Raw genomic sequence first — 26,707 nt, 5'->3', positions numbered from 1 at the left:
CTACCTTATTCCCCCTACCAGCATCATTACACGCCTACCAACATCTAATTTATTCTATCTCCCAAACATGGCATGAATCTGGCCACTTCTCTCCATCACTATAGTTCAGAACACCTGTTATTTAATATTTGGACTCTGTGTCACCTTTCAACTGATGATCTGGCTACATTTTTCATAGAGTGGTCATTTATTCATTCATTCATTTCACAATTATGAAATGAATCGAGCTCCTACTGTGTGTTAGGTGCTGGTGATACAGTGGAAAGCAAAACAAAGTCCTTGTCCTCGTGGAACTAACATCCTTACAGGAGTCAGTTGTCTTTCCTAAAGCACAAATATCATCATGTCTGTCCCCAACTTATATCAATGGCATCCCATTGCCATCAGCATAAAATCCAAACTCTCTACTATATTCTTCCTCTCTAGCTCATCTCATCCCACTATCCCCTTTGCTTATCTTCCCAGTCATATGGAAACAATTTCAGTGACCTATAAATGTATTTACTTATTTGTTTATTTTTGGCTGCGTTGGGTCTTTGTTGCTGCACGCAGGCATTCTCAAGTTGTGGCGAGCGGGACCTACTACTCTTCATTGCAGTGCACAGGCTTCTCAATGCCGTGGCTTCTCTTGTTGTGGAGCACGGGCTCCAGGCGTGTGGGCTTCAGTAGTTGTGGCACGCAGGCTCAGCAGTTGTGGCTCATGGGCTTAGTTGCTACACGGCATGTGGGATCTTCCCAGGGATCTTCCCAGGCCAGGGTTCAAACCCGTGTCCCCTGCATTGGCAGGCGGATTCTTAACACCGCACCACCAGGGAAGTCCCTCAATTTCAGTGGCTTAAATGCACCAAGCCTTTGCATATCTTGGAAGATCCCTCCCTTCATCACTTTGCCTTGCTAATTGCTACTCACCCTTCAGGTCTCGGCTCAGAGCTCTCTTGGCCAGGACTGCCAACTGTGTTAAGTCATGATGGGGATAATGGAATTTGGAGGAGGTGCAGGATTCTCTGAGACCTGAAACCCATCCTGTCCCAACCACTTCTGCTCATTCCTTCTCCCCAAGTCTTTGAAAGAAATATGTGCCTAGAGAACAAGGCCAGATAAATGCACACTTTTGTGTGCATTTTTCTGAGGTTCTCGCCTCTTGCACTGGATTGAACAATGTGGATTTTTTTGACCTGGGCTGGAGGGAGACCTAACTGACCTCAGAAAAGGACATTCACCATTTGAGCACCTGAGTACCCATTCTATTTGGAGGAGGCCAGAGCCCAGCACGTTGGCGGTGTTTGTCTAGTGGCAGCAGCACTGGCGGGAATGACCTAACTGGACTGTGCCTGCAATAGAATCTCAGCTGGCTTTTCTGAGGCCAGTTTTCCAGCCCTTTTGTCAGTTCTACGAGCTACTTGATATTCTTCCAATGAGTCACTGTCTCTATTTAGGACCACTATGTCAACAGAAATAATAAACAAGTAGGAATAGAAAAGTTTTATTTGAGCCAAACTGAAGACTATAGCCCGGGAGACACAGACTCAAGAATTGCTTGAATTGTGTTCCTCCAGACTCCAAAATGGAAGTGGCTTATACAGTATAGGCAAAAATTTAAAAATTACATACAGTTGTTTGTCAAGAATTAGGACTGGAGCTGCCAAGAAGTAAGGATGCTTATTAAACAAGGATAGGTTGGGAGTCAAAATGGTCACACAGTTACACGGGGGAGACTTTGAGACCAGAAGTTGGAGCTGGCAGCTGCTAGTAGACACTGTTTTGAGAATGGCTGGTGGTGTCCTTGAGTTTGATACAGTTCAGAAAACTCAAGTTCTCAGCGATGCAGGAAACGTGTCTGAGACCACATCCACGATGGCCACCCAGCCCCATTTTGGATGCCTGAACCAGAGACACTCCATTTTTATTTTTAAATGCATTCTTTAATGCTTAAAGCAGATGTAAAATGCATATCTGACAGGACATAGGACAGGCTGTTCTAGTTAGCGTAAAGTTCAAGCCAAATCGTGTATGAACCAGAATGACTTCCCCATACCTCAGCATGTGAAAATTTCTTCCATCAACTGGATGTGGTTTCTATTGTTGGAAACCAGACAACCTGAATGGTACAATATCCTTTCTGTCTTATCCCCACCATGGGGCCAATCCCCAGTCCACACTCCAATGGCACGAAATGTCAACCCCAAGGATGATATATTCATCCTTGAGCAGGATAGTTCCACAGCAGGTCTTGACTTACCCACCCATCTCAGGCTTTCATTGATGGGTTGGAAACACAGATCTTAAATGGGAACAAATCCAGGCCATTTATCTTCTCAGCCACATGGGAGGACCAGAGGTTGTATTTCAAAAAAGAGCTAATTGTAAAGGAGGGAGATTCACCCTTGGCCCTGTGGCCCAGTTAGTATCCTGGCCTGTGGCCCATGCATATTGGCATGCCTCCTGCTTGGAGGCAAAGCCAGGGAGAGAGGAGCTGGACCTCTCCCTGGAGTCCAGTAGTTGTGGATGAATAGAAAATGTTTGTTATTTTTCCAGACATTCCGTTGTTCCCTGATAAATTGGCACCATTGCTCCCTGCCTTTGTTACTTCACCATGCTCATGATTTATCGCCTTTCTATCTCTACTTCCATCTCCTGGCTTCTCCCTCTGGTGGGTGTATTGATTTCTCTTACCCCTACCAACTATTTGCTCTCACTGGGTCATAGCTTCTCGCCAGGCTCCTTCTGTCAACCCCACAGTCTCTTCTGCCCGGTGACTTTCCTGCCTCACTGCTTCTGCAGGCCACTCTGCTACGTAAGTTGATCCTATAGATGCAAACTTCCCAAAAGATAGTGTGATTAGTCTGTGATCACTGCTCATCCAGAGAGTCCTGCACAAGGCCTATGGTTTATGGCCACTTTGCTCAGAAAGGCTAAAGAAGTGTCAAACACACAGAGCAAATGGATTCCATTCCAATCCAGCATTTCAGACTTAACGTGTACCAACCTAAGCCTGTCATCTTCACTTCCAGGTCTGTTCCTTCTCCTGAGCACAGCGAACATTCTGCCGTAGAGATCTGGTCTTCAAAAGGAAGTCCTCTCCTATACCTTACCTCTCCAGCTTCATCTCTCTTTGCTCCCTCTGTATCACAACCATCTGAACTTCTCAATACGTACTTCTTAAAATCAAATCAGCTCTCCCCACCCTCTAGCCAGTGCTCTCTCCTTTCAACCACACTCCACACAAGGGAGCTTTGTTTGGACTTGTGTCTCAACTTGTATTTCCTTTTCTCTACGAGAGCCCAGTCTGGAGTGCTTGAACATCTTCATCTGCTGCACCATGGACCTCCAGGGCAGAAATGATGATTTATTAATCTTTGGGCCTGGTCCAGAGTGGATATCAGTATCTAAAGACCAACTCGGCGATGACCCTCAAAGATCTTTCCCCTAGAGTTCAGGATACATCACCCCCTCCGTCCCCTGGTCCAGCAGCTCATCTTGAAGAGGTGTGTAAAAATGAGGGTCCTGGAGACAGCTGAGTAGGGTCCCATGGTCCTTCCCCTATGCCAGAGACTGCTCAGGTGTGAATGGGTCTGCAGGCTAAGTCCCGAGAGCAAGTCTCTCCGTAGACTGGCAACAGCTGAGAGGACAACACAGTGACAATCTAGGTGGTCCTTTTCCTGGCCTGCCTGGGGCTTTGGGACTGCCTGCCTGGTCTAAGTGCCTCTCTGTGCAATGAGCTAATTTCCTTTTGCTCTGTTGATTTCGCTTGTGATGTTGCTGGGCTCAGGAATGACTCAGCTGATTTGCCTTCTGACATGCTTGAAGTGGTGTAGGAGCGGGGCGGAATGGTAGGGGATCAAGTTGCAACCAAAGTTGGAGTCTTATGGTCATGAGGAGGCCTCTTCTCACGCCCATAAGACCATGGAGAGGGCCAGAAGGGTTAGGGCCTGGTCCTGAATTTACCCCAGGAGTATGGCAGGAGCTGGGGAAACTCTGCTGGCTCAGGAAGGATTTAAAAAGTTGCAGGGTTCACACTAAAGCCCAGGCTCTAGGACTCTCCCAGCAAGCAGCCAGAATTAGTGTTGGGAGTCCAGCTGGCAGGTGATACAAAGCAAGAGGTATATCAGGCCCTTATATCAAGATTGAGACAGGAACCAGTCTTCATGAAAGTTGGGAAGGAAGCAAATTACTCAAAGAAACAAATTAGAGTGAGATCTAAAACAGAAATCAGCCCCGTGAGTCTGGGCACACCCTGGGGGGGGGGGAGAGACCTTAGGCTCCGAAGGACCATCGTCCATTCATCACTCTGTGCTGGGCGCTGGAGGCGCTGAGGTGACTGAAGCCCTGGAGAAAATCCCTGTTTGAGCTGGGTGGCGAACCCAGACACAGTAAAAGTCGGTTAAGGCTATGGCAGAAGTCAGCACAGGGGCTGCGGAGCATAGAGAATGAGGCTCTGCCTCTGCTTTTTCGGAAAGAGGGTCTAGAGGTCCTTCCTAACGGAGGGGGGCTCTGGGAGTCCTTTATAGTGGCGGGGAAGGACTGAGGGTCCTTCACAGTAGAGGCGAGTTGGTAATTGAAGGATGTAAAAGCATTTACTAGGTGGAAGAGAGAAGCCTGTGTACTGGCATGGAGGTACGTTACGGCAAAGCCTGCTTGGGGCACTGCAGGCAATCAGATGGAACTGATGCATTGGGTGCGTATGAAAATGTGGCTGCAAATGTAGCAGATGTGGATGGGAGGCAGAAGAAAGGGCTGTACTCCTGGTTATGACTTTAGTGGTCCTGACCCCCTTGCCCTTGCATCTGACCTGATCAAATTACAACTCTTCCTCTTAAGGAGAGAAGATGAGTGATAGCTTACTCCTCTTTAGTATGAGTTCCTTTTTTCTTTTAAGTGTAGGCATCTGACTTGGCCTGGCCTCAGGGTGAGGAGGGGAAATTGCAACTCAGTGGGTACTCAGGTGTCCAGGACTCAACCCCAAACTCACAAGGTGCTGGAACAAGGACAGTATGATTAATGTTAGACTACCCATTACTTCTCCCCGGTTGGCGTTGGTTCAAGAATGAGCTGGGGCTGACCCTGCGTCTGGGTTCCCAGATGTTATAGCAGGGTAGAGATTACGTGACGGTCAGGAGAGCTGGGAGCCTTCTGGGAGGGCACTTGCATGACTGAGAGAGAAGAGCACAGCTTTTACTTCAGAGTTCAGATAGTCCTTGCTAGCTGTGTGTCCTTGAGCAAGTACCCAGTCTCTGAGCCACGGGGTCCTCAGCTGTGAAATGGAGATTAGAGCACCTGTTTCCTAGGATTGTTTTGAGGATAAATGAGATAATTTATGTGAAAGAATCTGGCACACAGTGGATATTTGGTTAAAGGGGATTCTCTTCTGCTTCTCCCCCATGACTTTATTCAATGTGTATAAAGGGTAGTAGTTGGATACATAGCTTTTTAAATCAATAAGAGAAATAATACTTCAAAAGAAAAATAGGCAACAGATAGAAGTAATTAGTAGAAGAATACATTTTAATGGCTATTAATCATATATAAATATAATACCAGATACATACAAATATACAGCCATATATATTGATATATATATTTCATTAACAAAAAAGGTAAGTTATAGCAATGATAAAATAACAGCTTGACAAAGTTTATAAAGCATTTAGTCATAAGCACAGTGTGATCCCTTTCACAATTTATAAAGCATTAGTACTCTTTTTCTGTGAACTACCTATTTGTATCTTTTGCCAGTTTTTGTGATGGAGTGTTGCTCTTTTCTTATTGGTTCGTAAGAGCTCTTTATATAGATTAGATTTTAACCTTTTGATGGCCATATGTGTTACAAATATTTTTCCAGTTTATCATTTGTCTTCTGCCTTCATTTCTGGTATTTTGGTTGTACAGAAGTTTGAATTTTTTTATGCAGTCCAAATCACCAGTGAATGTTTCCTTTTTGGCTTGGCAAAGAGGATAAAGTTTCACAATGCACAGCAGAGGAAAGGCTATTCCTAACATGAGACTGCTGGCTTGGGGTAGCATGGACTGAGACTACTTTATATAGATCTTCCTAGTCTCACTCCTAGTCTCTGACTCTAAGTTTCTTACGATGAAGTCTTCTTTTTTTTTTTTTTTTTTTTTTGCGGTATGTGGGCCTCTCACTGTTGTGGCCTCTCCCGTTGCGGAGCACAGGCTCCGGACGTGCAGCCTTAACGGCCATTGTTCACGGGCCCAGCCGCTCCGCAGCATATGGGATCCTCCTGGACCGGGGCACAAACCCGTGTCCCCTGCATCGACAGGCAGACTCTCAACCACTGCGCCACCAGGGAAGCCCACGGTGAAGTCTTCTTATGAAGACTTGGCTTCCCACATAGGTGTGAGCCCAGGGAGAAAATGCTCTGATCACACAGACCTGAGTATGCTAGTCCTCTCAAAAGCTGTGTTTCTCATTGAAAATTAATTGACTACGATCTGGTTTATAGGTCTAAAGAGTTTGGTAACTGTGAGTCTGCCCTAGAGATGAAGCTGTTCTCAGTACTGGCAAAATCAGGTTTCTGAGCTGTAAGTCTGAGAATCAGGGTCTGAGTTGAGTTAATTCATCCAGACCTTTCTGAGACAGGTCAGTCTTACCACCTTTTCTTGGAGATGATCCCCAACATTTCCACTGCTATGCAAGTACCTTTCTCAATAATAGGTGGTGAAGAAGAATAGAAACCCCATAACTAATAATAATTAATAATCACACTTACCCCCTAAATAAGCACTTTTTAGGTGCCTGGCACTGTTTAATGCATTAATTAATAACCACAACATTTCTATGATGTCAACAATATTAGTTTCTAATTTACAGATGAAGAAAATGGGGCCCAGAGAAATAGAGTAAGTAACTTGACCAAAGTTACTAAGTCAGAAAGTGGTGCTGTCAGTATTTGAGCCCTGAACCATCTGTTTTCCTCTGTGCTTATGTTGGTAATAGTTAATTATGACCCTGTCTTGAATTCTTCCTTTAGCTTCGAGATCTTCACCATAATTATTCCACTATTCCAAAAATAAGTTGATAACCTCTTTCTCACTAATTTCTTAATTTCCTTGTGAATTTTCAGATCTCTAGCACGAAATCACGCACGTGGGCACCTTGTGGGTAACTCACAGGTACCACCTGCCAAATCCTTCTTCCCAGAAAATGTGGGCTTCCATTCTTCCACTAGCTTCATGGCTGCTGTGTGAAGTGAAATTTAAAATATAAAGAGTTCCTTGTGCATTGTCTCCGAGCCAGAAGAAGCAGCAATAGGCTGACATGTTCCATATGAGATCTTAGGCCTCAAGGAATATGTCTTTTCCTTACCGTTTTCCAAAGTATTGCTTTAGCTCTTTATTTTCTGAATGTGAATATAGAACTTTATTTATCAGCTTCAGATGGTTTTAGTAATGCTCAAATAACTAAAATTGACCAGTCTATAATTGAATTAAGTTATTTGAAAAATATAAAAATACTTTGCAATTTTGTTTTATGAAGTGCTATTTTTATGAAGACTAGAAAACGTTCTGTAGACAGAAAACTGGGAAATAGAAAAGGAGAGTACATTGTGCCTCAGGAAGAAACAAGAGAGAAAAACCTTGGGAAAAGAAGGAAAATTAATAATTGATGATCACTTACCGTTGCCAGTCACTGCGCTAGATACTTCATTTATATCATCTTGTTTAACCTCTGCAACCACCCTGGGACATAGATTTATTGCATCCATTTCATGGATTAGGAAACAGGCTCAGAAAGGTTAAGTAAATTGCCCAGTTCATACAGCGAGGTGATTTGAGTACAGTTCTCTTAGACCCTCAGTGCCCTGGACACAGGAAGGAAGAAAATATCACAAAATTCAAACTGAAGCCTAGCAGAGACCTGAAAAGATCAAAATGAAACTAACCGGAGATGAAGAAAAGAAGGATGATCAGAGTGACCGGAGATGTTCTACTAGTCACTAGGAAGAGGTGTGGCCTCTGAATCTGCTGGCTTGGAGCAGGGCAGGGGCAGGTGGCTGGAGCTGGTGCTGATGGAGGTCAGGATGGAAGATGGCTAGAGGGCCTCAGCAAGTCAGAGAGGCTGTTGTTTCCAGGACAGCTGAGTGAGGAGGACCTGAGTTAAGGTAAAGACATGGTTGGCCTGGTGCAGAGACAAGGGCCCTGGTCCTCTCTAGCACAGAAGAAGACTTGAACTCAGTGCCTGGCTCCTCCCTTTTGGAGGGTTAGATTCCTTGTCAAAAGCTTCCATCAGGAAAGCCAGACTTAGCCACCATGTTATCAATAATGCTCCAGCAACCCATCAAGATATTTTCTGATGATATGAGTAGGAATGCCACAGGAAGGTTTTAATCCATTCAAAAAGTACTTACCAAAAAACCCCACATTTTTTTTTCTATGTGCCAGGCATGACTTAAGAGATGGGGATAAAATGGCATGCCCAAATAATTTGATCCTTGCCCTTTGCAGCTACAGTTTAGTGGAGGAGACAGATACTAATCACATGATCATACAAATAAATGCAAAATTGAAATTTTAAAAGTGCTCCAAAGGAAGGCTTTGCAATACTGTAAGAGCATAATAAATAAGGCATCCTTGAGAAAGCAATGCTTGTGCTATGATGCAGGGAATGAGTAGAAGTTAATTATTTGAAGGAAGAATATTACATTCCAAATGGAGAAACCATCAAGTGCAAAAGTCTTTTGTTTTATTTTTTTTCTCTTTCTTTTTTTTTTAACATCTTTATTGGAGTATAATTGCTTTACAATGGTGTGTTAGTTTCTGCTTTATAACAAAGTGAATCAGTTATACATATACATATATCCCCATATCTCTTCCCTCTTGCGTATCCCTCCCTCCCGCCCTCCCTAAGTCTTTTGTTTTAAATTGTTCATACTGGAGGATGGAGGCTTAGTGCAAGTTCAGGACTTTGTACACATTTTACAGTCCATCTGGATTTCTCCTTTCCTAACTGGAAACTTCCCTAATGGACAAAAAGTCCACATTTCAGGTCAAAGATAGTGCTTTTGTCTTTGAGCGTAAGATGGTTTTTATTTATTCATGCATACATACATACATACATGCAAGTACCTATCCATCCAATCAGGTCTCCAACCAAGTGTCTATTCATTTATCTATTCATTCATTACCCATTCATATATCCATTTAATCATCCATCATACAAATCATCAATCCATGTGTCATCTACCCCTTCCCCAGACAACCATCCATCTATCCATGCATCTATACACCAACTCACATTCTATCTCACCATTTGTTTATATATCCATTATCTGTCCACCCACCTACCTATTCATCCATTCATTTATCCATGTGTCCATCAATTCATTTATCCATTGATGTATCCATATATTCATTTACCCCTCTCTGACGTAATAAATATGTTTGGTCTCTACCCCTGGTTCCTGACACAGAGTTCCTAAATCCCTTGGAATTTCCTGGGGGATAGAAAAATGTTTTGTTCTCATAAGGCAACTCTTGGTGGGCTCCTGTATAGCTTCAGAATGGGGCTGGTCACCAGAAAGATCAAGCCATGATTAGAAGTTTTGAACTTTCAGCCCCACCCCTTCATCCTCTGGGGAGGGGGGAGGGACTGGAGATTGAGTTAATCACACCTACAGTGATGAAATTTCCATAAAAATTCCAGCTGTGGGGTTCAGAGATGTTCCAGGTTGGTGAATGTATCCAGATAGTGGGAGGGTAGAACACACCAAACTCCACCTGGACAGAAAATCCTGTGCTTAGGACCCTTCCAGACCTTGCCCTATATACCTCTTCATCTGCCTGTTCATTTGTATCCTTTACAATATTCTTTATAATAAACTGGTAAACATAACTAAAGCATTTCCCTGAGTTCTGTGATCCATTATAGCCAATTATCAAACCTGAGGAGAGAGTCATGGGCAGCCCTGATTTGTAGCCAAGTTGGATAGAAGTGTGAGTAACCTGGGAACACTCTACTTGTGACTGGCGTTCAAAGTTGGGGGAGCAGTCTTGTGGGGATGAGCCCTTAACCTGTGGGGGTCTGTGCTAACTCCAGGTAGTTAGTATCAGAATTGATTAATGCGAGGGAAAACCCCACACATTTGGTGTCAGAAGTGTTATGAATGGAGAAACAAGTTTTCTTTTACCCGCCCCTCCAACCAACCAACAATTTATTCGTGTATGCATTCACCCATCCCTCCATCCATCCATTCGTCCACCCAACTATCAGTGTATTCATCCATTTATCATTCATGCATTTAATCATCCAAGTATTCATCCATTTTCCATCCACTTATTGACTCATTGATACATTCATCCATTTCTATTGCTTCTGTGACAAATTACCACATACTTAGTGTCTTAAAACAACACAGATTTATTATCTTACAGTTCTGGAGTTCAGCGGTCCAAAATGGGTCTTAAGGGGTTAAAATTAAAATGTGGGTAGAGCAGCAGTACTTCTGGAGGTCCTAGGGGAGAATCTGTTTCCTTGCCTTTTCCAGCTTCTAGAGCCCACCTGCATTCCTGATCTCATGTCTCCTTCCTTGAACTTTAAAACCAGCAGCCTACCATCTTTAAATCTCTAAATCTGTCCCTTCTGCCTTCCTCTTATAAGGGTACTTGTGATTACATTGGGCCAACCCAGATAATCCAGGATTATCTCCCCATCTCAAGGTCAGTTGATTAGTAAGCTTAATTCCCCTTTGCCATGTAAACGAAAATATTCACAAATTTCAGGGATTAAGACATCTTTGAGAGCCATTATTCTAGCACACCATCTGTCCATTTATGCATTCATTCATCCATCTGTTCATTAGTCCGTCTTTGTGTTCATCCACCAATCCATCAGTTTGGTCATCCATTCACTCATCTAGTACCTATGTACCCATGTACGTATGTATGTATGTATGTATCTATCTACCTATCTATTCATCCATCCATTGTCCACTTATTTATCCATTCATCCAACTAATCATTCACTTGCCCACCACCCATTCATCTGTCATATTAGCCATCCATCCTAATTTCATTATTCCCATTTATCCATTCGATCATCCATTCCTCCACCAATCATTCATGCATCATTTTTTCTTCACTTTATTGTGCTTTGCTTTCCTTTGCTTCACAGATATTTCATTATTTTCCATGCATCATTTTAACTATCCAACCGTCCATCTAATCATTCATGAGCTACCCTTATCTACCTTGTCTCTTTTAATTAACTAAACAATATGCTTCCAAGACTACACACACACACACACACACACACACACACACACACGCGCGCGCGCACACACACACACACACACACACACACAGATAACCATTTGGACCTACTTACCAAAACAGATCATCCTACCTGCATCTTTGCCATTTGTTTTCAACCACCTATTTTTTTGATCCTAACTCCAAATGACTTGGAGCTCCTGGCTCCTAATCCTGACTCCATTTTGCCTGTGGTACTTTGTACTTGCTTGATGTCAATGGGCCTTCCAGGAATTTTACTTCGTTTACAGAGCTCTGCCTGTGGTGACCCTGATTTGCCCTTGCCCTTGTTAATGCCCAGGAGTAAGGAGAATAAGCAAACTTGCAATATGTGAGTATTTGTGCAGGGGAGATATTGGATCAGAGCTGTGTCTCAATGTTTTCTCTGCTATACCCCCTGTGACCCCAATGAGGAGGTTTGTGTTTTTTGTTGTTTTTTTTTAACATCTTTATTGGAGTATAATTGCTTTACAGTGGTGTGTTAGTTTCTGCTTTATAACAAAGTGAATCAGCTATACATATACATATATCCCCATATCTCCTCCCTCTTGCGTCTCCCTCCCATCCTCCCTATCCCACTCCTCTAGGTGGTCACAAAGCACTGAGCTGATCTCCCTGTGCTATGCAGCTACTTCCCACTAGCTACCTATTTTACATTTGGTAGTGTATATATGTCCATGCCACTCTCTCACTTTGTCCCAGCTTACCTTTCCCCCTCCCCGTTTCCTCAGGTCCATTCTCTACATCTGTGTCTTTATTCCTGTCCTACCCCTAGGTTCTTCAGAACCTTCTTTTTTTTAGATTCCATATATATGTGTTAACATACGGTATTTGTTTTTCTCTTTCTGACTTACTTCACTCTGTATGACAGACTCTAGGTCCATCCATCTCACTACAAATAACTCAATTTTGTTTCTTTTTATGGCTGAGTAATATTCCATCGTATATATGTGCCACATCTTCTTTATCCATTCATCTGTTGATGGACACTTAAGTTTCTTCCATGTCCTGGCCATTGTAAATAGAGCTGCAGTGAACATTTTGGTACATGACTCTTTTTGAATTATGGTTTTCTCAGGGTATATGACCAGTAGTGGGATTGCTGGGTCATATGGTAGTTCTATTTTTCATTTTTTAAGGAACCTCCATACTGTTCTGCATAGTGGCTGTATCAATTTACATTCCCACCAACAGTGCAAGAGGGTTCCCTTTTCTCCACACGCTCTCCAGGATTTATTGTTTGTAGATTTTTTGATGATGGCAATTCTGACCGGTGTGAGGTGATACTTCATTATAGTTTTGATTTGCATTTCTCTAATGATTAGTGATGTTGAGCATCCTTTTATGTGTTTGTTGGCAATCTGTATATCTTCTTTGGAGAAATGTCTATTTAGGTCTTCTGCCCGTTTTTGGAATGGGTTGTTTGGTTTTTTTTGATATTGAGCTGCATGAGCTGCTTGTAAATTTTGGAGACTAATCCTTTGTCAGTTGCTTCATTTGAAAATATTTTCTCCCATTCTGAGGGTTGTCTTTTCGTCTCCTTTATGTTTTCCTTTGCTGTGCAAAAACTTTTAAGTTTCATTAAGTCCCATTGTTTATTTTTGTTTTTATTTCCATTTCCAGTGAGGAGGTTTGGATGAAAACTATACTTCTCACCATCTAGGTTGATTTTTTTCCCCCAGGGAATTAAGACAAATAGTAGTGAAAATATTTATGGTGTGATGGTCATAAAACCATTTTGAAAATTACAAAAAATCTCAAAAATTGCCATTATATAAGGAAAAACTAATAAAATATGGCTAACTTTATTTTTAACAAGTTTTGTTCTTCTCCCAGACTTTTGCCCAACAAATACTAGTAATAAGTTGAGAAAGCATCTACTACTGAAGCAAAAGCATTAATAGTGGCAATAACTATAAAATCACCACTCCCTCACCAACACCATCATGATTTATAGTTGTCAGAACTGGTAATGGTCTCTCACCACAGGCTGAGCCATAGACAAGGTACACCATGGGCTATATGACATTGCCAGTACTCAGCTAAATGCCACCCCCTGCTCTGTTGCTCAGGAGAGCACATCAGAATACAAATGAATAGGAGTTACATTATTATAAGAATATCTGCTCCCATTTATTTATTTTTTTAAAAGGTAAATCATTTAGACTGTGCTCCTTTGTATAGGATCAGTGACAAATTACCATATACTTCATAACTGGCCATGTCAAGACCTAACACTGAGAACCATGGCTAAATGACTGCTAGATTCCTGTATAGTTTCAAGGTCAAGAATCCATCACGGGCACATGTTTAAATTGGAATGAAATTGTCTGAGCAAGTCTTGGTAGCCCAGCTCTTCTCCTGCAAATGCCATTCACTTGTTGGGTAAGCAGAAGGCAGAAGTGCTGGTACTTCATGGAGCTCAACACTGGCCAGTCCTTTGAGGGCGTTGTTTACACTTCTTCAAAACCATTCAAGAAAAATTTAATGAAAAGTGTGCTTTTATCCAAAAGAATATTTCAGAAATGCATGAAGAGGGACAGTGCCCTGGCAATTCTCTATGACCGATCAGTAGTCTGGTCTGGGAAGACGTCACATCTTAGCAGTTCGAAGATTCTACAGCCCTGTGTCAAAAGATTTTGGAGGCACTGACATTTCAACCATGTGAGGACACTGGTTTATGAATATGGCCTCTGGTCATCACTAAGACACATGCAAATTATACAGAATGGGTTTATACTCTGATGTCTCATGTATAAAATACTACACCTGAAATCCTCAGTAATAATTCTTGGGTTTATGCCAAATGCATCTCATGTGACCCTGACGGCACCCTAATAAGTTGCCTAGACGGCATTATCCCCCTTTTACAGGTGAAATGGCTACATCATTGTGGTCACTGTCAAAGTTAATGTCTGGAGATGGCAAATAGGTTTTACACTGCAAGCCCTTCCTAGTTGGTCTTACCCCATATAGGTGGGGACAGTATAAGAGTTTGAATCTCAGCATGTGGAGACCATTGAGGGCCATCTTGGAGGATGGCTACCACACTTTTCCCTGGCAAAAACATGGAAACTAATCAATTAATTAAAAAGAAACTGTAGTGCTTTATTCCTACAGTGAAAACAGCATTGCTTTTTTTTTTAATAGTCAATTTGCAGATAGTCATGTCTCTAAATTGGTCAGTAATGTTGATGGCAGAATTGTGTACATAAGGAAAAGAATTCCACAGCAACTTGAGGCTTGGTAAAAAGCTTCAGCTTAAGCAAGTTTTTATGTCTAAAATGGTCTGTGGCTGCAGGAAAGTACACTTCTGAGTGAGAACGAAGGATTTATGGAGCTATTTCAGGGTAGGGTGACCAGTGTTTTCAAAAAATCCTGTCCAAGAACATTTGAGGTGTGACTTTCTATAAATCATAGTTACCGAAAGTGAGCACAGTCATTTATACATATAAACTCAGATTTTAGAAAATCAAAATAGTAGTTGTGCCGTACATGGGTGAGAGAGCTCTACAGCACTTTAAGAGTTAAATCAGCCCAATTAATACACAAGGGATGGAGGTCATATATCAGCAGAAGGCACTTGAAAAGACAGAAGGTCCCTCAGGACAAAGGCAAGAAGGACAGAGATGGACTTGGGTCGAATCAATGGAATTAATATGTTTCCAAAAAAAGCCAGGGGCTTCCCTGGTGGCGCAGTGGTTGAGAGTCCGCCTGCCGATGCAGGGGACACGGGTTCGTGCCCCGGTCCGGGAAGATCCCACATGCCGTGGAGAGGCTGGGCCCGTGGGCCGTGGCCGCTGGGCCTGCGCATCCAGAGCCTGTGCTCCGCGACGGGAGAGGCCACAACAGTGAGAGGCCCGCGTACCGCAAAAAAAAAGCCAGTCAACAGAAGGGGGAAGATCTACACAGAACTTGGGAAAATAGGGGCCAGAGGAAAGGATGTAATTAACAATTTGTTCATCAGTTACCATGTGCTAAATTTGTGCAAATAATTTAATCCACACAACAACCCTATTATCGAAATCAAAAAACTCTAAGTGAAGTGACTTTCCTAAGGTCACCAGCGGTAGAGCTGGAATTGAAACCAGATCTCTTTGTCTCCAAAGCCTGTGGGCTTAACTATTCTTATCCAGTTTTGTCTTGGGGAAAGTGCTTTTGGCAGGCCAGGGCAGTGCCACTGGCTATACATATTTTTTTTATTTCTTTTTTGGGAGTTACCTCCACACACCATGGGTCACTGGCATTTTCTCAGTGGCAAATTCACAGGCACATGATTTCGAGCTGTAAGGGAGAATAGAGCTGATACTGCCCACTCTCCTCCTGTTACAGATGGTATCTGTGAGTTCATTTTTTATTTTTATTTTAAAAAATATTTATACATTTATTTATTTGGCTGCACCGGGTCTTAGTTGCGACACCTGGGATCTTCATTGCCACGTGCATGATCTTTTAGTTGCGGCATGTGGGATCTAGTTCCCTGAGCAGGGATCGAACCCAGGCCCCCTGCATTGGGAACACGGCGTCTTAGCCACTGGACCACCAGGGAAGTCCCTCTGTGAGTTTATTTTTGCAAACTGCCATGAACCCCTCTCCACCAGCTCTTGGAGGATAAGGTCCATGATATAGCAGGGAATTCCATTTTTGGCAATTGGTGAGAGTGACTCTAAAGGGATGCAGTTGATTTTCTTATGTGGTTTGTTGGATTCGTCACGGTCTAATCAGAAAACAAAACATTCTGAGAGGTTAAAACACGAGGACTTTATCTGAGGACAAAGAGGTCTGGGACCAACATGCTTATAAATTGGCTCAGAATTGTTTGCAAGGGCAGCATTATTGGAAATAAGTGTATGGCCTCATAAGATACTACTTTGAAGGACAAAATTCATTGGGGTGATCATCCTGGTATACTTCAGATCTCAGCTAATGGGCAGCTTTCCTTGACCTCCTTGATCAAGGCAGATCCTTCCAGCACAGGCTCTCATGGCACCAAGTGACCTTCCTTTATGGCACTTACCACTGCTGTTATGTTTTACATTTGTTTGCACGATTATTTGACTAAACGTCTGTCTTCTTCACAGATTGCAAGCTCCAGGAAGGCTGAGTTTGTGCTGCATTTTATTCACCGTTGTATCCCCAGCACCCAGTACAGTGCTTGCCAGTTGCAGGCAATCAGTGAATGTCCTTTCAACGTATGTGTTCGATTGTAAGCATCGATCTCCTTAGGTATCCACCCAAGATAAATGAAAACATATGTCCACACAAAGACTTGCATGTAAATGTTCATAGCACCGTTATTCATAATAGCCCCAAAGTGGAAACAATCCAAATGTCCATTAGTTGGCGAGTGGATAAGTATTGTAAAAAGACGGCATTATCCATACAATGGAGGACTCTGCAGTGATAAAAAGGAATAAACAGATAATATATTCTACAACGTGGATGAACCACAAAGATGTTGCATTAAGTGAAATAAGCCAGACACAAATGACTGCATATTGCACTGTTCTGTAAGGATGAAATTTCTAGAAAAGGCAAAACTATAGAGAAGAAAGCAGATCAATGGTTGCCTGGGCCTGGGAGTGGGAGTGGGGAGTGACTGCAGACAGGAAGAAGGGAGCTCCTGGGGGAGGTGGAAATTTTCTAAAACTGGATTGTGGTAAAGGTCGCACCACTGTATAAATTTACTAAAAATCATTAAACTGTACACTTGCAGTAGGTGTGGGGTACGGTATGCAAATTATCTTCAATAAAGCTGTTAAAAATGTTTAAAAAATCAGTCTCCTTACTTAGTCATTTTATCCCATCTTATGTTCTGGGAATACTATTTCTGTGGGACATTGTGCCAGAGACTGCTAAGTGAGTCTCTCAACTCTTTAGTGACAAAATCTCAATTTTTTAAATTGAATTATAGTTGATTTACAATATTGTGCTAGTTTCAGGAGCACAGCAAAGTGATTCAGATATATATATATATATATATATATATATATATATATATATATATATATACTTTTTCAGATTCTTTTCCATTATAGGTTATTACAAGATGTTGAATATAGTTCCCTGTGCTATACAGTAGGTCCTTGCTGTTTATCTATTTTATAGATAGTAGTGTGTATCTGTTAGTCCCGTACTCCTAATTTATCCCTTCCCCTGCTTCCCCCTTTGGTAACCATAAGTTTGTTTTCTATGTCTGTGAATCTGTTTCTATTTTGTAAATAAGTTCATTTGTATTATTTTTTAGATTACACATATAAGTAATATATAATTGTCTTTGTCTGACTGACTTCACTTAGCATGATAATCTCTAGGTCCATCCATGTTGTTACAAATGACAATATTTCATTCTTTTTTATGACTGAGTAATATTCCATCATATATATATATATATATATATATATAGCACATCTTCTTTATCCATTCATCTGTTGATGGAAACTTAAGAACATCAATTTTTTAAAATATTTATTTATTTATTTGGCTGTGCCGGATCTTAGTTGCGGCAGGCGGGATCTAGTTCCCTGACCAGGGATCAAACCTGGGCAGTCTGCATTGGGAGCGCAGAGTCTTAACCACTGGACCACCAGGGAAGTCCCAAGAACCTCAATTTTTAACTTGACACATAACCAAGCAAAATTTTTTTAAAACCATATTTCCCAGCCTCCTCTGCAGCTTGGTGTGGCCATGTGACCGAGTTCTGGCCAATGAGATGTAAGCAGAAGTGATGTGTAGTATTTCCAGGAAGGCTGTTTAAGGGACATGACTCAACTCCACTTTTTCCTGTCTTTCCTTTTTTCCATCCAAAAAAATAGGGACTGGTGTTCCAGCAGCCACTTTGGACCATGAAGTGACCTTGGGAATGAAAGTCAATGATGGTGGAGCAAAAATACTGAAGCCTGGGTTACTGACAGTACCACAGAGCTCCATGCCTCCCTTGCACTGCCTGCTTCCCAGATTTCTTTTATGCAAGACAAAAATAAACTTCAGTGTTACTAATGCCCTTTGTCCTTTTGTGTGTGTGTGATATGTAGGCAACTCTAATCCTAATACTACTTTAAATAGGTATTAAATGAAAAGGGCCAAATAATTTTGAGAAATATTATGTTAAAGTTTAACAGATTTCGTTAATGCAGGACTTCTCAGAGTTTTTAATGAACAATGGGAGCTTCCAAGAGGGGCTCAAGTATGCACAATGTCCAAACCAACCTGACCCCCAAACTCTTTAGTGGAGCATCTCATGAGAAGAATGATTTAGAGCAAAGGGAAATGTTACTTTAAAGAAATCCACATCTTGGCCTCTTCCTTTCTAATCCATCCTTCTTCTAGGCTGCTAGAGAGATCTTTCTAAAACATAAACTTGATGGTATCACATCCCTGTTTGAATGATTCTTGTAGGAAAAAGTTCAGACTCCTTCATGTAATGAATAAAACCTTTTGTAATCTGGCCCCTGTCTTCTCTCTAGCCTCACCCTAGCCATCTTACTCTCAAATCATGAACTATTTGTACTGCTGAGAATTGCATATGTTCACCCCAGTCTCTCTGCCTCTGCAGCACATGCTGTGTCTCCTGAGTGGAACACTTTCCACCTGCCACCTTACCTGCCATTCTGCCTTTGATGCTTTAGACCAGGCTCAGGTATCAGCTCATTCATATCCATTCATACTTTGAGCAATTCCTACTATGTAGCCAGACATTGTACTAGTACTTGAGTTAAAAAGCCAAATAAATAGTCCTTGCCCTGGAGGGACAAAGAATCAAATGAATGTAGATAAGAACTGCATTAGTCAGAGTGTACTAATGGCCGTAACAAACAACCTTCACATTTCAGTGACTTGACATTTTGACAGTTTATTTCTCCCTCATAGCACAGTCCAGTGCAGGGAAGCACACGGGTTCTGCTCCATGCGGTCAGTTGGTGACGCAGACTCATGCCATTGCCATTTTCTGGGACCTCTTGATTCCTCACTGGATAGTTTTGCATCTGGCCAGCAGATGAGGATAGGAGAAGAGTTTGGAGGATCACATAGGAAGTTTTAGGGGATGCTTAGACATGGGATATATTTGTGTCACTTCTGTCCAGATTCCGTTAGAGTTCGGTCACAAGGACCTATCTGATTACTGAGAAATGTAGTTTTGCTATGAGCCTAGGAGGAAAATGAAATAGGCGGGGGAAAGTAGCCTTTCCTCTGCCAGAGATATATAAACAAGAACAATATAGACGCTCACAGTCAAATGGAGGAAACAGACAAGTGAACAGAGGCAGGAAGGCAAGAGAGAACATGGTCAGGCAGGATGCAACTTGTGTTTTTAGACTTACTGTCACAAAGTTCCAGAACTGTTGGCAGCCCTCTCATGTCTCCCCTTCAGAGCACCTAAGGATTGTTCTTCTGGGGCCCTTTGTAAACATGGATGTACTATGTGGTACAGAAAGTCATGCATCACCGATGTCACCCCCACGTCAGAACTTCAGGGCCTCTTAGTGTCAGCCATCTCTGTCCCAGCCGCTGCTGTGGCATCCAGCTCTGCATGGGCTCCAGTTCCACAAAGCTGCATCCTGATAATCCTTTGCCCTATGGCCCTGCTGCACACTCCTTAACACTGATGTTTGGGACACCACAGAACCCCACTTGGCACCTATGTGTGAAAAACTGGAATGAATAAGAATTCAGTCAAGATGAGCTGGTGGATAAATTTCCTTCCCTTCCCTCTCCCACAGGCTGTACTGAGACTCATTTTATGTAGCTTCTCAGAGGATAATCCCTTGAGTGGGAGCAATCAGCCACACTTAGTGGAGGCCACATGGATAATCATCCTGGTAATAGCTCTTCCCTCTTTCCTACTTTACTTCTTTTTTTAAAAAAAACTATTTATTTATTTGGCTGCACCAGGTCTTAGTTGTGGCACGTGGGATCTTCGTTGCCATGTATGAGATCTTTGTTGTGGCATGGGGCTCTTTTTAGTTGCAGCATGTGGGATCTAGTTCCCTGACCAGGGATCAAACCCAGGCTCCTGCATTGGGAGCACAGAGTCTTACCCACTGGACTGGCAGAAGGAGAAAGTCCCCTACCTTACTCCTTTTGCCTCTCACTCCTGCCCTACAGAATCAGCCTCTGCATTGTGGAGAACCCAGGCTAATATGTCCCCATGGATGGGTACAGCTAAAAGACACTTAGCTGTCTGTGTTTCCCCTCTAGCCCCTGGATACTGCGGAAGTGTTTTAAGGGTCAGATTCCACTAACCTTGGTCGGTTCTACAGACTTGACTCTTTGAAGGTCAAGCCTGCTACCTCTCCTGAGTATAGCTACCAAATCTTTCCTTTGCTTGTACCTGTACCATTCATTTGTGAATCAATCATGCATTCCTATTGATTTCTTGTTTAGTGATATAACATTTGTGTCTTTGCGTGTGTTTAATTTCTTATGTGCTACTGACTTTTCTCAAGTTTAAGAACAGGAATTACTGACAAATCTACCTCCCTCCCCTCTCCCCCTCCCACACCTCACAACAGTGTCCTTGCTTTTATGCTTTGGCATGCACACTCTCCTCCCTCTGCCTGGAGTCCCATTCCTCCCCCACCTCATTTGTGCTATGTCATCTTTTGTGGGCACAGGATTTGATTGTGTGAACGGAGGGCCACTCGACTCCCATGTTGGACTCACCAAGTCTGCCTCTGATATAACTGCTCCCAGCCCCTTTCCAGAAGCTAATGTTCACAAACCCAAGTCCCATGAGCAGTTTTAGACCCTTGATCCTGGTGTCAGACTGAAGAGGCTGTAGCTACCAGCTGTCTGGTCCTGCTTCAGCCCCTGCAGCCGCTGGTTCAGGAGAGCAAGTCCGCTCTGCATTGGGAGAGTCAGCGGGGACAAGCAGCTCTCTGCATACTCACTCACCAGCAGCTCTTCAGGATCCATGTGTCAAACTCTGCCTTGTCCTCAGCTAGACTATAAGCTCCCTGAGGTCAGAGATGTCGTCTGCCTTGTTTAATATCTAGAACAATACCTGGAACATAGGTGGTGCTTAATAAATATTTGTGTAAGGAAGGAAGAAAGAGGAGGGAGGAGGGAAGGACCGTGATACATCTTGGCCAGTCTTGAGTCAAATGAAAGAAATGTGCACAGGTGAAGTAGACAGGTGGCAGGGGGCGGGGGCTGCTATCTTTGTATTTTTCAAACTGGAGAAATCTCTGGTGTCTGCCGAGAAGGGAAGAAGTGGTCCTCGGAAGAGAGTTAGGGCCATGGGATGAAAATCATAGGGATGCTGGGGTTTCAAAGACACTAAAAATATCCTCTCTCTGGGGGTGCAGTAAGGCTCTGCTAAATCATTACAGCTACCTCTGACAAAGTCAAACCATGTTCATCTTAAAAGTATCAGACAAACAGCTCTTGGAATCATCAGGACTCAGATCATTCCTACTTTAATTAAGGTAAAATGAGCCTCCACAGTCAGAAGCCAACCATTTTATTTTTTGTGGGTGTTAAGGAAACACCTGTGATGGAGGCAAGCAGGGGGTAAGGTGGTGAGGTGACTGCCACATCTGGGAGGGGGGCAGTAATGGATGCCATACAGAGTATTCAGCCAGACAGGCCCAACTCCCCATTCCTTTCTGCCTGCATCTATTTTCTTTATAACATTTATCACTACCTCTCCCCCTGTATTTGTTTATTGTCTTTCTTTCTCCTTAGCAGGTCCATTCCACGACAGCAAGGTCTTTGTCTTATTGACCGCTGTATCTCCTGTCTTAGATCAATGCCTGGCATTTAGTGGGCATTCAAAAATTTGCTACTAACGAACGAATTAAAGAATATTAAACAATTAGTTGAATCACTGCCATATGCTGGGCCCTGTCCTTGAGGATGCTACAAGGATGGTGAGGGAGACAGGCCTGAACATAAACACACCATAGCTCGACACCTGATTTTACGGAGGTACATCCACGGCGCCGCAAGACCGCCGGGGCTAAAAACTCCCCGGGTGTGCGGGGGGTCCTTGGGAAGAAGCCCGTGTGCCAGGAGTGCCCGGGAGCCAGGAGGAGCGGCAGGGATGCGGCTGGAGACAGAGCTCGGGGCTCCTTGGCTCTTCGCCTGGTTTCTCGGAATCTTCTTTTCCTGACCAACAGGACCTCGGCCCCAGCGGAATCTCTCTGTCGCGGCACCCCAGTCACAACCTCTCCCAGCCCCGGAGACGCCAGCCCAGGGTGTTCCATATGGCTAGCCCGCTACCTAAGAGACCTCCACCTGCTGGCTGAACCCCCGCCCCGCTCCGCGCGCGCGTGCTCCAGGTTCCCGCCCCCTGCCCGCTGTCTGCGGCTGCAGGACCCCGCCCCGCCCCCTCGGCCCGCAGGACCCCGGCCCCGCCCCGCCCCCGTGGCCCCGCCGCTCTGTCCCGGGGGGCGGGGCCGCGCGCAGCGGCGTCTCTAAGGCGGGGGGCGCGAGGCAGGGGGCGGGGCGGCCCCGGCGCCGGCCAATCAGCGCCGCTATCACATCCATGCAAATACGAGCACAATGGAGCGAGCCCATCACTCGCCCCTGCAAGCAAGCTTGAAATGGGCTTCTGTCTGAGCGGCAGCCATGCTGACCAATGACTCTGTGTTTTGGGCCGGCGAAGCCCAATGGCATGGCAGGGAAGGCGGGCCCGAGACGGGTTAGGGTGTCCTTGCAGGGTGTCTGAGCTAAACTTCACCAAATAATAGCTGTTTGTATTTTGGCTGCTGCAGGAGCCATTTTAGGTAAGTTCTTCTCTTAACTTTTTATTTTCCTCCCCGGCCTTGGCGGGTCGGTCTTGTCCGCGGGTCCCCGACCCCGCACCGCCGGCCGGGCTGCGGTGCCCCTATGAATGAAGCCAGGATGAGGGGATGCGGCGGTGCCGAGGCCCCGCCGGGCCGGGGTCCGAGCGGGGCCGGCGGCGGGCGGCCTGGCGGAGGGCAGGCGGCGGCCTGAGGCCTGAAGCGAGGGGCCGGCCTCCGCCGCGCTCCGCTCCGCCTCGCGCTCGGGCCAGGCGGCCGTCCTTGGGAGTGCGCCGCTGCGGGCCGCGCGGAGGGTTGGGGGTCCGGGCAGCCCCCGGCCCCGGGCCAGGCGTGCGGGGGCGGGGCGTGCGGAGGGCTCCCCCTTCCCTCCCGCCTCCCCGGGGCCCGGCCGAGGAGAGACCCCCGGCCGTGCAGCGGCGGGGCGGGGGTGACCGCTATTCGCGCCGCCGCCCCCGCGGAGAAGTTGCTCTATTGGCGTCCTGCGTCTCTTTGCAGGGGTGGAGGAGGGTGGGCTGGTGCCAGGCTGCTGCTCCGGGAGGGGGCGGGGGCCCCGGCGCGTCCTCCGAGCGCGCACCCCCTCCGCCCCCTTCTTACGCACTAGCGCGCACTCGCCCCGAGAATTGGAACCCTGGAGATGTCCAGCAACCCCGCAGCCAAGTTCTGTGCATTATTAGATTGCATGTTTGAGCTTTAAAAAACAAAAACAAAAACGGAATCTGTCCCCTTCAGGGTATTTATTTCCTTCGCTGTTGAGAAGTAACGGAGTCTGTTCCCAAATTTCCAGAGATATGCCTGTCAGATGTGTAGAGGGTTGGCAGCTACTTGGTTTTTAAAAAGACGCTGTTAGGAAATCCCCTCACTAGTGAGATGATTGAAATTTGAGTTTGTTTGCAGCTTGTTTTATTTGATCCAATTAAAAATGCATAAGCAGACTCATATTTGTGTACCTAAAGTGTTCCTAGTTCCAGTTATGATTGATGTGACTGTGGTTTCGGTAGTGTGTGATCTAATAAGGCAGTATAATTCAATTTTGAACCTGTAGGCCCGTGATCTCCAAATTAGGGTTTATGGACCATTAGTAGTCCGGCCAAGGTTTCTAGTGAATCCTTGGCATCGCCAGGCATCTTTGGGACTGTGTGTGCACGTTATTCTCCACACTGCTCATTTCTGGTGTAGCAGATCCGTGAACGGAGAAAATACCCATTTAACATTTTTTTACAATTTTTAGAGTGTCTGCAGTATTGCCTGAGATTCGACTATTGTTTCGCAAATGGCTCATAGGAATACCATCCCGGTAGGCTCCAAATTTCGACGTACTTTAAGGGGATATGCTTGTGACCCCTAGAAGAGTCCAGACAAGGGCCACAGTGTTGTGTTCTCAGGGCTAATTATGAGCTATCTTTCTTACTGGGGATTTGTACCCATCGACTGTGCATGGCACAGGAGAATCTGTTGGTATTCCAGATTGGAAGATCAGGTTGGCAACCTCAGGGAGATAGTTTTTCTAAACTTTGTGGCTCTCTGGGAATAGAGAGAAGGTTTGAGATCCATGTGTGATAAAATGATTAGGCGTGAAATGTCAAGTAAAAGGGTTTATGCCAACCAGAACAGGTGGTTTCATATAAGCAATGCATGACTGTAACAAAAGGCCTGGGAAAATGTGGAGTTGTAAAAAGGTTAATTTTGGACATCTTTTCTGTCCCAGGGCAGATTTCCTAGATGAATTATTTAAGCTTTTTTCTTGATTAATGGACTATTAAAAGCTAACCTTTACAATCCCCCCCCTGCCCTTTTTTTTGCTAACTTTGGACTCTCCCATATAGTAACCAGACTATGATACTGTTCTTGCTGTAGTGTGGCCATGGGCAAAGTAAATCTAGATCTGTTGTGAAATTAGCTGTGTCTCATCACAGTATTACAGTCTGCCTGGAGTCTCATCTTTTACACTGCATTTATATTTTTGCTTTTTACATTAGCTCTTCTGTTATAGCACTGCAAAGTCTTGGAATATGATCACTTTCCCCACAACTTTTTAATGTTTTATAGCTTTCTAAATATTTTTATAATTTATTATTAGTATAGTCCGAAGTTCTCTGAACTCATCAGTATATTACTTCAGGCAAATCACGGGAGAAATTGAACGGCCAGTTGAAAGTGAAGTGGGAGGCCACAAGTGACGTTACTACATTTCTGGAAAATCCTTTGGCAGTTCGTTTTTTGTATTTATTGATTTACTTTTCTCATAACTATTTCAAATACCAAAGAAAATCTGAAGCAGAAGCTTATCTCTTTAGAAACTACATCTTATTTGTGAGTTTTGCTATTATATTACAGAAAATCTATCAGAAACAACAGGCCCTTGGGCTACTGTGTCTTGGGGATCTCTGATTTAGAGAAGTTTCGAAGACGTTTTTCAGTTTTCTTGGATGGATGTATGGCTTGGGGCAGAGACTCTGAGGCCAGCGGGGGCAGGGCAGGGCGGGTGTCGAGAGGGTGGAGCCAGAGAGCAGCTGGAGATGTGATAAGAGACCGGGACTTCATTCAGAGTGCTGCAGAGGCCAAGCAAGGAAGGGCTTGTCCAACTGGCTTTCTAGAAAGATCCCTTGGCTGCTGGGGAGGGGTGGACTATGGTGGCCAGAGGGCAGGAGGGAGCCGAGGGAGAGTGACCAGTGGTCGGGCAAGATGTTGGTGGCCTGGACGGGAGGGGCCGCAGTGGGGAGAAATGGGCAGACTGGGGGTGTCCTGGCTTGGGGGGCCCTGGAGAGGAGCAGGGCCGGCAGAAGGACGTGCTGTGTGTGAGGTGCTGATGGGACATCACCACAAATGCTGCCTCCCAAGTTACTGTCCCCAGAGGCAGCCACGTGGTGACCAGTGGGGGAAGAGTGCAGCTTAAACTCCTCAGAATCAGAGCTCTGGCCACCTCCTCCTCTTCCTTCTGAGCCCCCAGCCCTGTCTGCCCCTCATCCAGCCCTGTGACGACCGCCCCCCCTTCCTCATCCAGCCCTGTGACCACCGTCCCCCCTTCTTGACCTTGGCCTTCCCTGACCTCACCAGCTTTTCTTCCAGTTCTCCTAAATGCTGCCCTGGGGGTCAGGAAAATGCCCCAAGCAGAGTTTGTGGTTAAATCACGAGGAAAAAGGGTTCCACAATCTCAGGCTTGATTCTCACTGCAGGTGCCTATGTTTTTCAGCTTTCATGGGAAGACTTTGTAATAACCAAGTGGATCACACATGGATTCATGTTCTGAACCCTTTGGAACCGGTTTTAGGATTTAAGGATTCTACCTGCATAAATATCTTTGGTATATGACAATGACAGTATCTAAATCAACTGAGGAGAGTATGTTCTCACCCTATTCTCTGTCCCTTCAGTATAGCAAGGTTTGAATTTTTTTTTTTTTTTTTTGCGGTACGCGGGCCTCTCACTGTTGTGGCCTCTCCCGTTGCGGAGCACAGGCTCCGGACGCGCAGGCTCAGCGGCCAGCGGCCATGGCTCACGGGCCCAGCCGCTCCGCAGCATGTGGGATCTTCCCGGACCAGGGGGCGAACCCGTGTCCCCTGCATCGGCAGTCGGACTCTCAACCACTGTGCCACCAGGGAAGCCCTGAAATAATTTTTTTTAAGTTGTCCAACAATACCATTTTATTTCATGTACATAAGCTCAGGTGCCAGCAGGATGAAAAAATAAATAAAATT

At 44.6% G+C, this 26,707-nt stretch overlaps 1 protein-coding gene across 1 annotated transcript in view; it reads left to right on the top strand.

Annotated features, from left to right (window-relative positions):
- The first annotated feature begins 22,956 nt into the window (after positions 1-22,956).
- CHD6 (chromodomain helicase DNA binding protein 6) overlaps positions 22,957-26,707 on the top strand; it is a 211,602-nt gene continuing 207,851 nt past the window's right edge. Inside the window, exon 1 of the mRNA XM_082671502.1 lies at positions 22,957-22,994. The gene's annotated coding sequence lies outside the window, so the exon portion shown is untranslated. The remainder of the gene's footprint in view (positions 22,995-26,707) is intronic.

The sequence above is a fragment of the Grampus griseus genome (genome assembly GCF_964374135.1).
Source record: "Grampus griseus genome assembly, chromosome: 14".
Taxonomy (NCBI): domain Eukaryota; kingdom Metazoa; phylum Chordata; class Mammalia; order Artiodactyla; family Delphinidae; genus Grampus; species Grampus griseus.
This window is presented reverse-complemented; position numbering and strand designations above follow the sequence as displayed.